Genomic DNA, 12580 nt, shown 5'->3' on the forward strand with positions numbered 1-12580 from the left:
GACTCATGCAAAATTAATCCTTAGTACTGGAGAAGATACAGAGAAAGTATTTATTCAGGAGTTTCTTTAATGATTTATGAAACAGGCCATCAGAGACACCCACTTAGAAGAGCAGTATGAGAATGCCATAAGAACTGTTGGGTCTGTCTCTGCCCTTTCCAACCTGCCTTTTTGTGCTGTCAGACAGTCTGCAGAGCCCCAGGCAATGCCACATCCCAGTTCCTCAGACTGGAATGTGCAGTTCTGTTGGTGTGCCTGAAGCCATGTGGTTGGGAAGTGACTGATCCATTCTCTGTCCACACTTCTGCTTGGGAGGCCAAAGAACTGCCCAGGCAAGTCCAAAGGGAAGTGGGAGCACATGGGAATCAGCCAAGAGTCACAGGGCAGTCAGCTGGCAAGCCACAGGTGTAACCAGGAGCAGGAACAATTCAGGAGCAGAGCAGGACAGCAAGATGGAGCAAAAGCTCTCTTTCACTCTTCCACACCAAGGACCTTTCCAACATGCTGGGAAGTTTGGAAAGGTTTTTTGGATGGCCCTTGCAAGAAGTGCAAGGGAAGCCAGAGAACCAGGCAAGTCTGACAGCTCCTCCAGACACAGGTGGCCTTCTCTATATGTCCTTAGAGCTAACAAGTCATGTCCCCTTCTCATCCTGGCAGCAGCCACAGACCCCAAACCCCTGCTTTGTGTTAACTGTGCACAAACTGGGAGTCTCCAACGTCCCTGTCCCCTTCTGTGCATCCTTGACCTCTGGATATCAGTGGCTGTTTGTTCCAGTGGCTTTTCTGTGATCACCTCCCCTGTCTGGGGAGCTGAGGCTGGAATCATGGGCACAGAACATTTTAAATATTAATTAATGCAAACACATTCAACCTTCACAGTGCAGAATCCAAAGACTCCAGGATATGCCAACTGTGCAGTGAGAAAACAACCCGTTGCTTCAACAGAACTTATTCGGGTGCAACGTTATTTTGTCACTTGGCATTGAGTATTAATAATCCTGCCATCTTACTGCATATTATTTATGATGTACAGAAATTATTTTCAAAGTTTTATTGCTGTATAGCTACAAAAAGCTTTATAGTTACAGGAGAGCTCTGCTGAAGTTCACACTTGTCTCCCATGAGAGCACTTGGTGCATCATTCCTTTGGACAGTTGACCTGTCTGGACATGGAGACAGGATGGAAATTTGACAGGGGGCAGTCTGACTGAGAACCCTGCAGGACTAGAAATGTAGAATTTTAACACTTCAGGTTTATATCTATAAAGTCTGTGGCTACCTTGCAGACTGGTGATTTAAGACATTTAACCTCTTCAATTAAGTGTTTGCTCTGGTTACCTCTTACAAGCTGTTTCCTGCACACACAGAATATCACAAAGCCAATATCTGCTTGTGATGATGAAAACAGTTACAGGAAGTGCAGCCCAGATGGGTGACTTGTTTACAACTAAACAGTGGGAGTAGCAGCAAAGCTGAATGAAATACATTTGGACCTTACCAAAAGTGCAGCTTTCTTTTCAAGGCATATATTTCGAAGGCCAGGCCTTTGGTCTCAGTTGCTCTTGGCAAGATTGTTCCAATGGACACAATAGACATAAGAAATCCCATGTTGTGCTGCCAAGTGACTAAAGGGAGTCCCAGAGGCCACCACACTGCAGAGTGTCCATCCATGCTGTGGTTTTGCACCCTCAGTTCAAAACATGCAGAGTGCTGCCATGCAGATGCTTTAGGAAGCAACTTCCAGGTGTGGCTTTTTGCATTGATCCATCTTATGTTATTTACTTAGGACAAGATTCCCCCTTGAGTGAGTGCCTGAGGTTTGCATAACTAAACACCTCAGCAAGGCACCTGCTTGGGATTTGCTGAGAATTCATGCTCTGAAAATCAGTTCTTCACAAACAACAGTATCTGAAATCTCTCACCTCGTGCATAATTCACCAGCAGGATGGAACTGGCTTGGGCAACCCATGGTTTGGCCACCCATGCTCAGAAAGCTCCACTGGACCAGGAAAAGGCCCCTGAATGAGTGAAGAAGAAAGAAACAATTGTATTGTTTTTTCACTCTAGTAACACAGGGGAGAGAGAACACATGCTTGACTTCTGCAAATATATACCAAAGGAAGAAAATGAACTATATTTACTTGGGCATAAGCTAACAAGAGGAGGGATGCTGTTGCTCAAGGGCTGGACTACTCTAAGATGCACAAACTCTTGTCATCTGCTCCTTTTGTTTATTCTCCCCCCACCCTTGAATTGCATGAGGAAATAATTGGACCCTGAACACAAGATGACCTTACATTTAAGTTGTCCTTTTTATTTTTTTCCCCTGAAAGAAACAAAAAGCAGAGGAAACCTGATACTCACATTCTGTTTGTGTATAATCTGAACTAAAAGGCAGCTTTGGCACAATAATCCATGTGAACAAACTAGTCACTAATAACTCAAGTCTGGAAATTGAAGAAGGTTTCTAACAGAGTGGGAAAAACCTGGTTTCAGAATGGTGCTTAATTAACAATTTGGGACAGGCTGACCCTGAAAATGATCCTTCTGGTCCCTCTCATGAAAACAAGAGGCTTATTTCTTTTTATTCATGCAGGTGTTTCTCTATAGAGGTGACAGTGAACCAGAACATCAGCTCCAAACCTGCTGGAGCTTCGAGAAATTTGGATTCTGATTCACACTCTCCAGCTGGAGATCAGTTGAAGACATAGTCTGTATTTACACATATGCAGAGAAAATAAAGCAATTTTATCAACTCTTAACAGAGGGAAGGTAACACAGATTTCCTCACATGAGTCTCATTTTAGAGGGTGTTGTCTGAGGATGGGCACTGGGTTTTGCTTGCTTAATTCTCAGACAGAAACAAAAAAATGCCACATGTTTTGCTGAGTCCTATTGTCTTTTCCTCCCTTTGTAAGGAAATTGAAGCCTATTTCTCTCCTAGTTCCATGAAATCTATCTGAATCCTGGTAACTTGTCTCTGACAGTTTGCTCAGAGGGAATAACAGACAAGGGTACACCCTCCATTGCTATGTTAGTGCTCCATGAGTTCCAGACAAAAGCATTTCTTGTGGTTTGGCAGCAACCATCTATTCCTAAACCCTGGGATTGCATTGTTCTTTACATGTCAAACGTTGATTTAGTACCTACAGGCACAGATTGCAGGGTTCATCTTTTCAGGAAAGATCTTCAGGTTTTCTAGACTGCTGGGGTCACCCCTCACAGCCAAAACACCATTTGGGGGAGTCACACCAAGGTGGACTGTGAAGAACAGGCCCTCAAAGAAGCAGAAGGTCTGCCCTGCAATGAATATTCCAGGATTTTTATCCTGACCTAGGTTAAATGGTAACACTCCAGAAACTGAGCAACTGACTGCCAGGCCCATAATAATAACTCTGAATCATTAAATAAAGATACATCTTCAGGAAAAAATATTGGTAAGGCTCCAAAATAGTTCTGCTGTGTTTGGAATTCTAATAATGGTCAGCAAGCTTAACTGGAAGTTCTAATGACACAAAGATCTTGCAATTGTGCTTATCTGTAGCTCACATAACAAGCCTGGGACTAAACACAGCTATTTGGAGGCCCTTCTTCTGCTTGGAATGGTGTATTTTTACTTTTAAAGCAGGTCATTAAAAGTAATATCTAATGAAAACTCCATCTGTTTTCCATTGAGCAAACACTGGGGGGGTTATATTTTTTTATTCCCTCATTTAATTCCCTCAAGCTTTGCAGCACAAAGGGCTGACATTGTCACAAGGTAACAGGCCAGCCCTCGATGCCATTCCTTTGTCCAGGGAAGTCAAATATTGGGGATATCTGGATCTATTAACACAAAGCTGACCTTTTGGACCTTTAATTTCTTCCCTATCCAGGAACTGGGGAGAGATGCACAAATATGAAGTGGGGTAATAAATCTTCAGTCACACAGACCTGCACAGGACTGAACCTACAGACCATAAAGGTTATTTTACAAAGCATTAGCAATAAAAGCTGGGACTTGACAATCCGTTCTTCTCTGCTCAGCTAAATGGGAATTTCTGAGCTCTGTTAAGACACAGGGTCTGACATAAAGCTGGGTAGTTGTGGTCTCTACAGACACTCCTGTAGTTTTCTATAACATGAACCCACAGAAACCAAGCAGATTCACGTGCAGTTTCCATTTCTAATAATTCATTTGCCAGCCCCAGAAAAACCTGGTAGCATCAGATACACAAACATCTCCTGCTAAATGCTGTTGAAGTCTCCTTTTCAAAAGATTTGTGTCTTAAAGGTTTACCCAAGTGTAGATTTTCTGTCCTCTTGGAAGGGTCTTCCTTCCTTATTCCCTACACAGACATGGTTCCTACAGGAATGAACTTTTTAGGAATTTCACAGAACAAGAACAAACATGCATAAAACTGACCATGGAAATTAAAAAGGTTTTTTCTATCAAAAGAAGGAAATTCTGGAGCAAATGCCCAAATAAAGTAAGAAATTGAGAAGATAGATGGCAAAGGAGCATATTTTTGAATAGCACAGCTGATTATGATAAAGATTGGGATCTTGGCTTGCTGCAGAAGCAGAAGAGTGGACTCAGCAACACAAAGGTCATTTTCAATTCTAGGTTTCCTTTCCCCATTCCCAACCAGAGCTGATGAGGGCGAATTCTAAAGGAAAAATAATGTTGTTTCTCTGCACTTGCCTGTGCAAACATGTAAGTTAAAATCCATGTCACCTCCTTCCCCTGCTCCAGCAGGGACAATAAAAATAATGTCACCTCTTTTGTGGTGCATAATAACTATAAATTAATGATGTTTTAATATGCATTCAATGTGGTAAAAAAGTCACTTATTTCACACAGCTTTATGAATAAAGCAAATCTTACATGACTGATCACAAATAAACCAGAATAGAACCAAGCAGGTGATACAGAAGGACAAAATAATAAAAGATTGATCCTTACCTTTTGCTTTTGTAAGAAAATGAGGGTTATGTTTATGTTTGTTTATATGAGTTGGCCCCAAATAGCTTTGGAACTGGCTCATAATTCCCACTCAAATTTTAAATACTTGTGATATTTAGTTCCTGCAAGTTTTGTGAAAATAGGCAGCCAAGTAAGGACAGATTACTCATCTCTCAGTGAGGAAACAGGCTAAAATGAACTCAATCCCCATTAAACATCAGAGAATCCATGCAGAAACACAATCCAAGATACAAATCCATAGGAAAAAAATATTTCACTGTTTGCAGAACTACTTGCATTGAATGAGATCACAGAGATAGAACATCAGTAAGACAGAGTCTAATCACCACTCAACAAACATTTTGGAAACAAGTCAGCAACCACATCTGCTTCACCAGAGCCTCATGTGACAGGAAGCTTATTAGAGACCCTGTCTCTCATTATTTTGGTTTTGCTTTTAATTTCTCATCATGAATATTCAATATTGCAAGATAAAGAAACTTCCTTCACAGACTATCCAGAATGGAGGAAGAAATTGTGTCAGACATTCCAGATCCTGAAGAAATTGGTGCCTGTGGAGCTGTGGAATTCTACCAGCAAAACTTCTGGCACAAAACATAAAACATGAATTAGTTGCTTCTCTTTCCTCTTACCATTGGTGTGAGGCAAGAACAACTCCTCTGAAGTTTGCTTGATGTATCAAGCCTGAAAACAAGACAGAAGAGAAGAAAAACAGCCCTTTAAACATAACAATATAACCCAATATAACCCAAAATACCTTATTTTCTCCATAGCAGAAGATATTACATTGTGAGACATTTTTCTTGGTTACTGCACATGAAAATTGCTTTACAATACTCTGAATGCAACTTAGGAACTCCTATTTGGTGCTCTTTCATGGTTTTGGTCAGAGGTCTGGGAGTCAGAGCCTTTGAGGAGGTAAATTTGATAAAATTTGCAGGTAAAAAACCCACTCATGCAGAAATCTGCTCAAGAGTGGAGCCAAATATCCAAAGTCCTAACAAGGGGAACGAGAGCTCTGTGTACTCAGAGGAAACACCTCCTGAAGTGCAAGGAGTTAATCTCAAACACTTCTAAATTAGGTGTCCATGTGCATGAGCACCTGATCCGCCTCTGCAGTCACACTCCTTGATGAGAACACCACGTGAACTTGCCCTTCCTCCCTGGTGCCAGCAGTGGGATGTGTTGGCAAGGCTGGGCCTGTGCAGTGTGTTGTATGACTGAGGGATGGGCACCTCCATCTGCTGTGTGCCATCAGTCATACGACACCCCAACAGCTCCCATCTTCCCTTCTGGCTCTCCAGATCTGCAGGAGTTTTTCATGCACAGCAATCAGTGGGATCTGGCAGTGCTGAGCACTGGGATCCCACTCATTTCTCCTGGCAGGGAGGTCTTGCATGGATATATCCACACCAGGGTCCTGTGGTGGGCAGGCACATTTCACACAGATAAAGCTCTCAAAAGGGTTACACTCCACAGGCACATCAGGCAATATCTTCCCAAAGTCTCTGGATAACCACTCTTTTTCCTTTCTGCATCACCTTGAGGACAGATAAAAAGCCTTTCAGGCAGATCTTTAGTGTTTCAGTGGTCTTTAGCCTTTCAGTGTTGTCATTTCAACCCCACAGATGTCAAAGTGATTTTTATACCCTTTCTGCTCAACTAATTGCCAAGCCCCAACAAAGGGCCTTTAATGGGTTGCACCAGGCAATAAACCATCATCTCTTGGCTCTAGGAACAAGGAAGGAAGACAGGGAACATAAAGCTGGAACAAAACACAGATCCAGAGCAGGTCCAAACTGATCTATCCAAAGATTTGATACCAGATGTTCTATTCAGACAACTTTAACAAGCTCCATAGAACCCTAAATGCTTCTCATGTTTTCAGTATTCAAGCCACTCCATCTGGGCACTTCTGCCACAGGGCACAAACAAAACACTGCTTAATATTAATCAAAGAAGTTAGTTTTGCTCTGCAAATTCGATATAAAAAGAGTAAGAGCAAACACATGTGAAGCTGAACACAACAGAGGAGCTGTCTTGGCTTACAGCATTTCTATACCATGCCCAGAGTCTGATTTTAGGAAGGACATATAAATGATTACTACAAATATTGGGCTAAACTGGAGCATTCTGCATCTCTGAATAACAAATATCCAGTTCATAATATACCAAACTCATGTTTCCTTGTTTACCCAGAGTTTCCATAGACTGTTGCACATGGAAAAGTTGCATGCTTTTGCTTGGACATCTATTTGGGTATCACTTCATTACAGATAACAATAATTTTTGCCTGTGCCCACTTTTAGCCCCAAGGACTCCTTGTCCTCCAATCAGTTCCTTCACTCTAGCCCACCAACAGCCTGTAACCATATGTAGTAAGAATTACTACTTATTGCCCACATCTGTGCAAAATCCTGTTCCAAAGAATTTTTATTCTTGAAATCCAGGACTACCTACATTTGTCAAGTGATGCAAGGCTGGTGGGACTGGGCAGTGGCAGTTGAGGTCACTTCTCTCTTATTTTCTCAGCTGCCAGTGCACCTTCCTAGTGCCTCTTTGCTGCTTCAATACTGCAAAGGGGAAGGATTGCAGGATACGTCTCTGGCCCAGTTTTCTTTCTCTGCAGTAGCTCCTTTCCATCATGGATTTAATTACCTACTTTTCTTAACCAGCCCCATCTATTGGCACCTCCACTTCCTCCTTCCTTGTGTCTTTTGCTCCCTAAATCATCAGTAACTCAACTCAGAACACAGCTCGAGTTTGCAAAGATGTGATCTTCCAGGTTGTCTCCTGTCCTTCCCTTCCAGGTTCCTTCTGTAACTGCCTGTAGCCTCTTTTTATTAAACCCTCGTGCACCCAGCACCTGTATCTGTGCTATGGGATGTGCAGCTCTGCCTTTGTCCCAACGCCACCAAGTTCCTGTGTGTTTACCCTGCTCAGGCACTGGATGGTGCTCTTGGCACTTCCATGCCGGCAAAACGCTTTCCAAGCAATCCCTCTTCTCCTGAGAACTGTAAAAAATTCCCCGGGGTCAGATACAGTTGCACTCCTAAGCCTCTAAACCCCACGGGAAGGGCATGTTTTGACTGCACAATGGAGCTGAAATCGCAGTGGAAGAAGCTCAGCCAGGTAAGGCCAAATGCCAAGTGAAATGTCACACAAATCCACAGAGCAGTGGCTTTCACATCCATCCTCAAATATTTTATTTGCTAATTGGTTCCTTATCAGTGCTCCCCATAGCAACAAGAGAGATTTAAGTGGCATAAAGTGGGCCGAGTGACATTATGTCTGCATGTAAATGGGACTGGGATTGGGCAGGGAGGAGATGATCTGAGGGAGGTTAACAACGTAATGAGAAACCTCCTGTGGTCTGGAGGAGAGAGGAGCTTCCTAATGGTTCCTGAGTGGTGCAAGAGGCAGGCAGGGCCTCAGCAGCAAACATTTTTGAGAGAATCAAGCTGAGGTTCTATAGAAAAGGAGTTTGATCTTTTTTACCTGCTAAGAAATATTCATTTTACAACAGATGTTTGTTTTCAGCAATTTTTCATACAAGGTCAGAAGTATCTTTGGTGTTTTTAAAGCTACTTCCTGACAAAAAAGGTATAGGGAGGTAGGAGATACATGTACAGACTTTTTCCCTTCTGTTGCTGATTTTTGTGTATCCCCAGGAAAATCAGAGTGTGTCTCTGGGTCTGCTCACCCTGTAAATCTGAGATAATTCCTTCTCTTCTGCCTCTTAAAAGGCTCTTTCTGCAGTGAAAGGTGCCACAGAAGTACAAAATATTTTGTGTGTCTGCATCTAAGGGACAGGGGGCTGGAAAAGGCACTCTAGTGAAATAGAGGCAAATACAGAGACCACGAACACTTAGGAGAAAGCAGGGAAAATAGGTAATAAAAGGATTCATAAGGATGGGATGACACTGATGAGAAACAGCTGGAGTGTATGGGTGTACCCACTGAGCTAAGATGTGATTTAAACTTGTACAGACAAGTATTTGGGTTGGACCACCTTTGGTGGCAGAGCCCCAGAAAAGGCTCAGGAATCACTGAGGAGTCCCACCTGGAGCAAGGCTACACTTTTGGAGCTTGCAGCAATCCTACCTGGATTAAACTGTTTAAAAGGTGGGCTTGCTCAGCTGAGGATTTGCAGAGATTTGGTGATCCTCTGAAATCCTGTGGCATCTCTTCAGCTGCCTGGTCCACTCTTTATGCAACAACTACTCAGTCTTCTTGGGTTTTGCTCTTCTAAATGTCTCCAAAGACAGTTCTGAAAGGGACAAACTGAGGGTTAACAGTGGTTGGATGAATAAAACACTCCAAAATGAGCACTGCTGTTGAAGCCTTAACATGGAAATCTTTTGGCTACACCATTTAATACAACACACATGGGACAAGGAATTTTAGTCCTTGCTCCCTCCTTCTCTTGGCAAGTGGGCACTGCAAACCATTAGAATTCATGGGATGTCTGATCTCCTTGTGCCTCAGAGGAAGAAAAGGGGATAAATGGCCCAGTCCTGCAGATCTGACATGACTCTTCTCATTGATGTTAATGAACTGGTTGTCCCAAGATTAGGAAGCTGAATGCATGGGATGCTACTGCTGCTGTTGGTTGGAGAAACACTGCTCCAGGCAACACTTCCATGCAAAACAGCCTCAAGAAGCAGGACCCCCTGTTGGTACTTTAGTTTTTTAAAAGAAAAGTGTAATCTTGTGAACAGAGTGAAAAACAAGAGAGTTGTCTCTGAGGCCCCACTGCCTTTGCTGTCCCCAGTACTGGACCACACTGGGCTTTGCTGGGTGAGGTGTGACCAATGTGTGGGGACTGGCACAGGCCTTGCTGGTGCCTGCTCTCCACTATTATAAAATCCTGCTGCAAAAACAGACCTGGAAGGAGGGAGCCTTTGTCCAAACCTGCCTTCAGCAGAGATGCTGGCCTTGGTATTGCAGTAGTTGAAGTGTGTGCAGATAACTTTGTTAATACAGGTATAGGGAGTCTGAAAGGGTTATGGCTTATTTTTATATCTTCCAGTGAAGGAGTTTGTAAGTGCAAAGCACAGTTGTGCCTCCCTGCCTGGGCATTTCTAATGTATGGCTGAGCAAGGTTACCCAAAAGACAATGCTCTTAATGTGCCCCTTGTTACTCACACAGAATATTTTCTGAATCCTTGGTTACTTTGAAGTAAGAGGAACTGTTTAGTTTCATGGTACATCACAATATTCAATGAGCCTGTCCCTTGGGAACACAGAGAGCTTTCAGATCTTAATATAGACATCTTTCAAATGAGATCATTAATGTACATATATCTGGATTTAGGGCCAATGCAAGCACTTGGATTTTTGCCTGCCAAATTTTCATTTTTGGCCTCATTTTCTTCCCATATACTCAAAGAACTGTACCACATGGAATCCTTTAAGCAATAGATGGGATAACATAATTTTTCAATTGCTCTTGAAAAAGTTTTTAACCACATAAACTATTCCAGGGTTCGCTAAGAAGTTACCATTGAAATAATGTAATTGTTCCAGACTGGATTCCTTGCATTCCAGAAAAACTTTTGAAGCAAAGAGCATGACTGGTTTGGGATTTTTAACCAACCTCTTTATGGTAATACTTAGATGAATGTAAATTTTCTCCAAATGCTTTATATTACAGAGAAAGGACCAAAGCCTACAAACACTCATAGCTGCAGAACTCATATTTAATGTTAATGACCCATCAAGCTCACCAGAAGGAAAATAAACATTTAAAAATTAGGAAACTCTGAACACATTATTTTAAACAAATTTAAAAAGTGAGAAAAACAGTAGAAAAACTCTGGCAAAAGTAGAAATAAACTGAAATAAAGTGCAAGCAGTAAAATCTGGTTTTCCTCTTCTCTTTTTGCAAGAAGGACAAGGCTGTTACTTGTCTTTTGAATGAGGCCAAGACTCCCTGTCCTGCAGCACTGAGTACCTTCTTAAAGGTGTGTGCAACTTCTCCTTCCCTGGGCTTCTCCTGAAGTTAAGAACACACATTTTATTCTGCTTATGGGTCTGCTCTCCACATTTGAACTACTCTTGTTGCACTCATCTAAAGGGGATGTCATTTCATGGTTTGCCCACTGGAGACTGTTGCCAAACTCTGCACTCTGTAACACCAACAGGTAGAGTCACTTGGGATGGATGAAATGAGTTCTCTCCCTTGCTGAGGCAGAGGGTCCTCAGCTCTGCAATTCCCTCCCTAAATGAGTGCAGTGGATTTTAGTCTTAGCAACACACAAAGCTCCTTCCCAAATCCACCTTGTTACTCAGCTTTCTTGGATTAACTGAATTAAGCACAGGGTGGTTTATGAGTTCAACAACCCTGGGGAGCAGGGCCTGTAATTCACTGCAAACTCCCACCATTCAGGGCTCAGTGGAATCAAACTTCTTTGTGACCAGTAAAACAACAGCCTTGGGGAACAGTCCAGTCCAGAGGCTCTTTCTGATCTCCATTTTGATTCTGTGATAACAGCCTTGTTTCCCACACATCAGCCCCTTTCCACTGGATTCACACCAGATGCACACTTGGCCTTGCAAGAAATTTAGTTTATCTTCTTAAAGACTCTGGGTTTTGTAGAATTGGCTTAGCTATCAAATAAAACAGTAGTATCTTGTACCACTCAAAACTAAAAGGATTACCTCTGTATTTTACTAGCCTCACCTCCTGTGAATACAAAGCTTCTGTGATCATTAGGGGTGACCTAATTGCAGCCTCCCAGAACCTGAAGGGAGCCTACAAGAAAGATGTGGAGGGACTTTTTACAAGGGCATGGAGTAACAGGACAAGGGGGAATGGCTTCAAACTGAATCTTAGGTGTTTCCTTCCCCTTACAGGTGGGTTGTCACATCAAGGAACTCCTGGACTGCTCTGGGTGTCAGGGTGGTCATCAGTTAACACGGGACATGATGATCTCACCAGTCTTTTGCGACCTGTGATCCTGTGACTGTGGAGCAGAGCAGTGTCTGTTGGTGTTGGTTAAACCTATTTAATGAATAACGAACACTAATGATGTTTTCAGGCTGCAGAGCCGGGATGTGTCCCTGGCCTGGTGCTGAGGGGACTTGGGTGGGGACCCTGGACAGGCCACGGCCACCCTCACCCTGCCCCTGGACCCTCTACCTTTCCCTGTCCTCAGTCCCTATTCCCAAATCCCTGTCCCTGATCCCAACCCCTTGTCTCCTGTCCCATCTCCCAGTCCCCGTCCCCAGTGCCAGTCCCTTTCCCTGTCCCCAACCCCAGTCCCTATCCCAGTCCCTCTCCCTGTCCCCCGTCCCTGTCCCTATTCCATGGCCCAGGCCCAGGCCCGGTTCCCAGTCCCTGTCCCTTTCCCCGTCCCCAGTCTCAGTCCCTGTCCTCAGTCCGTCTCCCTGTTCCATCTCCCAGTCGCGGTCACCAGTGCCAGTGCCAGTCCCTTTCCCTGTCCCCTCTCTCCGGTCCCCGTCCCTGACCTCAGTCCCTGTCTCCTCTCCCAGTCCCTCTCCCGTCCGTGTTCTCACCGCCGCTCCCTCCCCTCTCCAGCCGCTCTCCTCTTTTTCCTCTCCCCGTGGCGCCTGCGCGAGGCTCCTCCTGCTCCTCCTCCTCCCGCTGCC

Source organism: Pithys albifrons, chromosome 21, assembly GCF_047495875.1.
Source record: "Pithys albifrons albifrons isolate INPA30051 chromosome 21, PitAlb_v1, whole genome shotgun sequence".
In the NCBI taxonomy this organism is placed as follows: domain Eukaryota; kingdom Metazoa; phylum Chordata; class Aves; order Passeriformes; family Thamnophilidae; genus Pithys; species Pithys albifrons.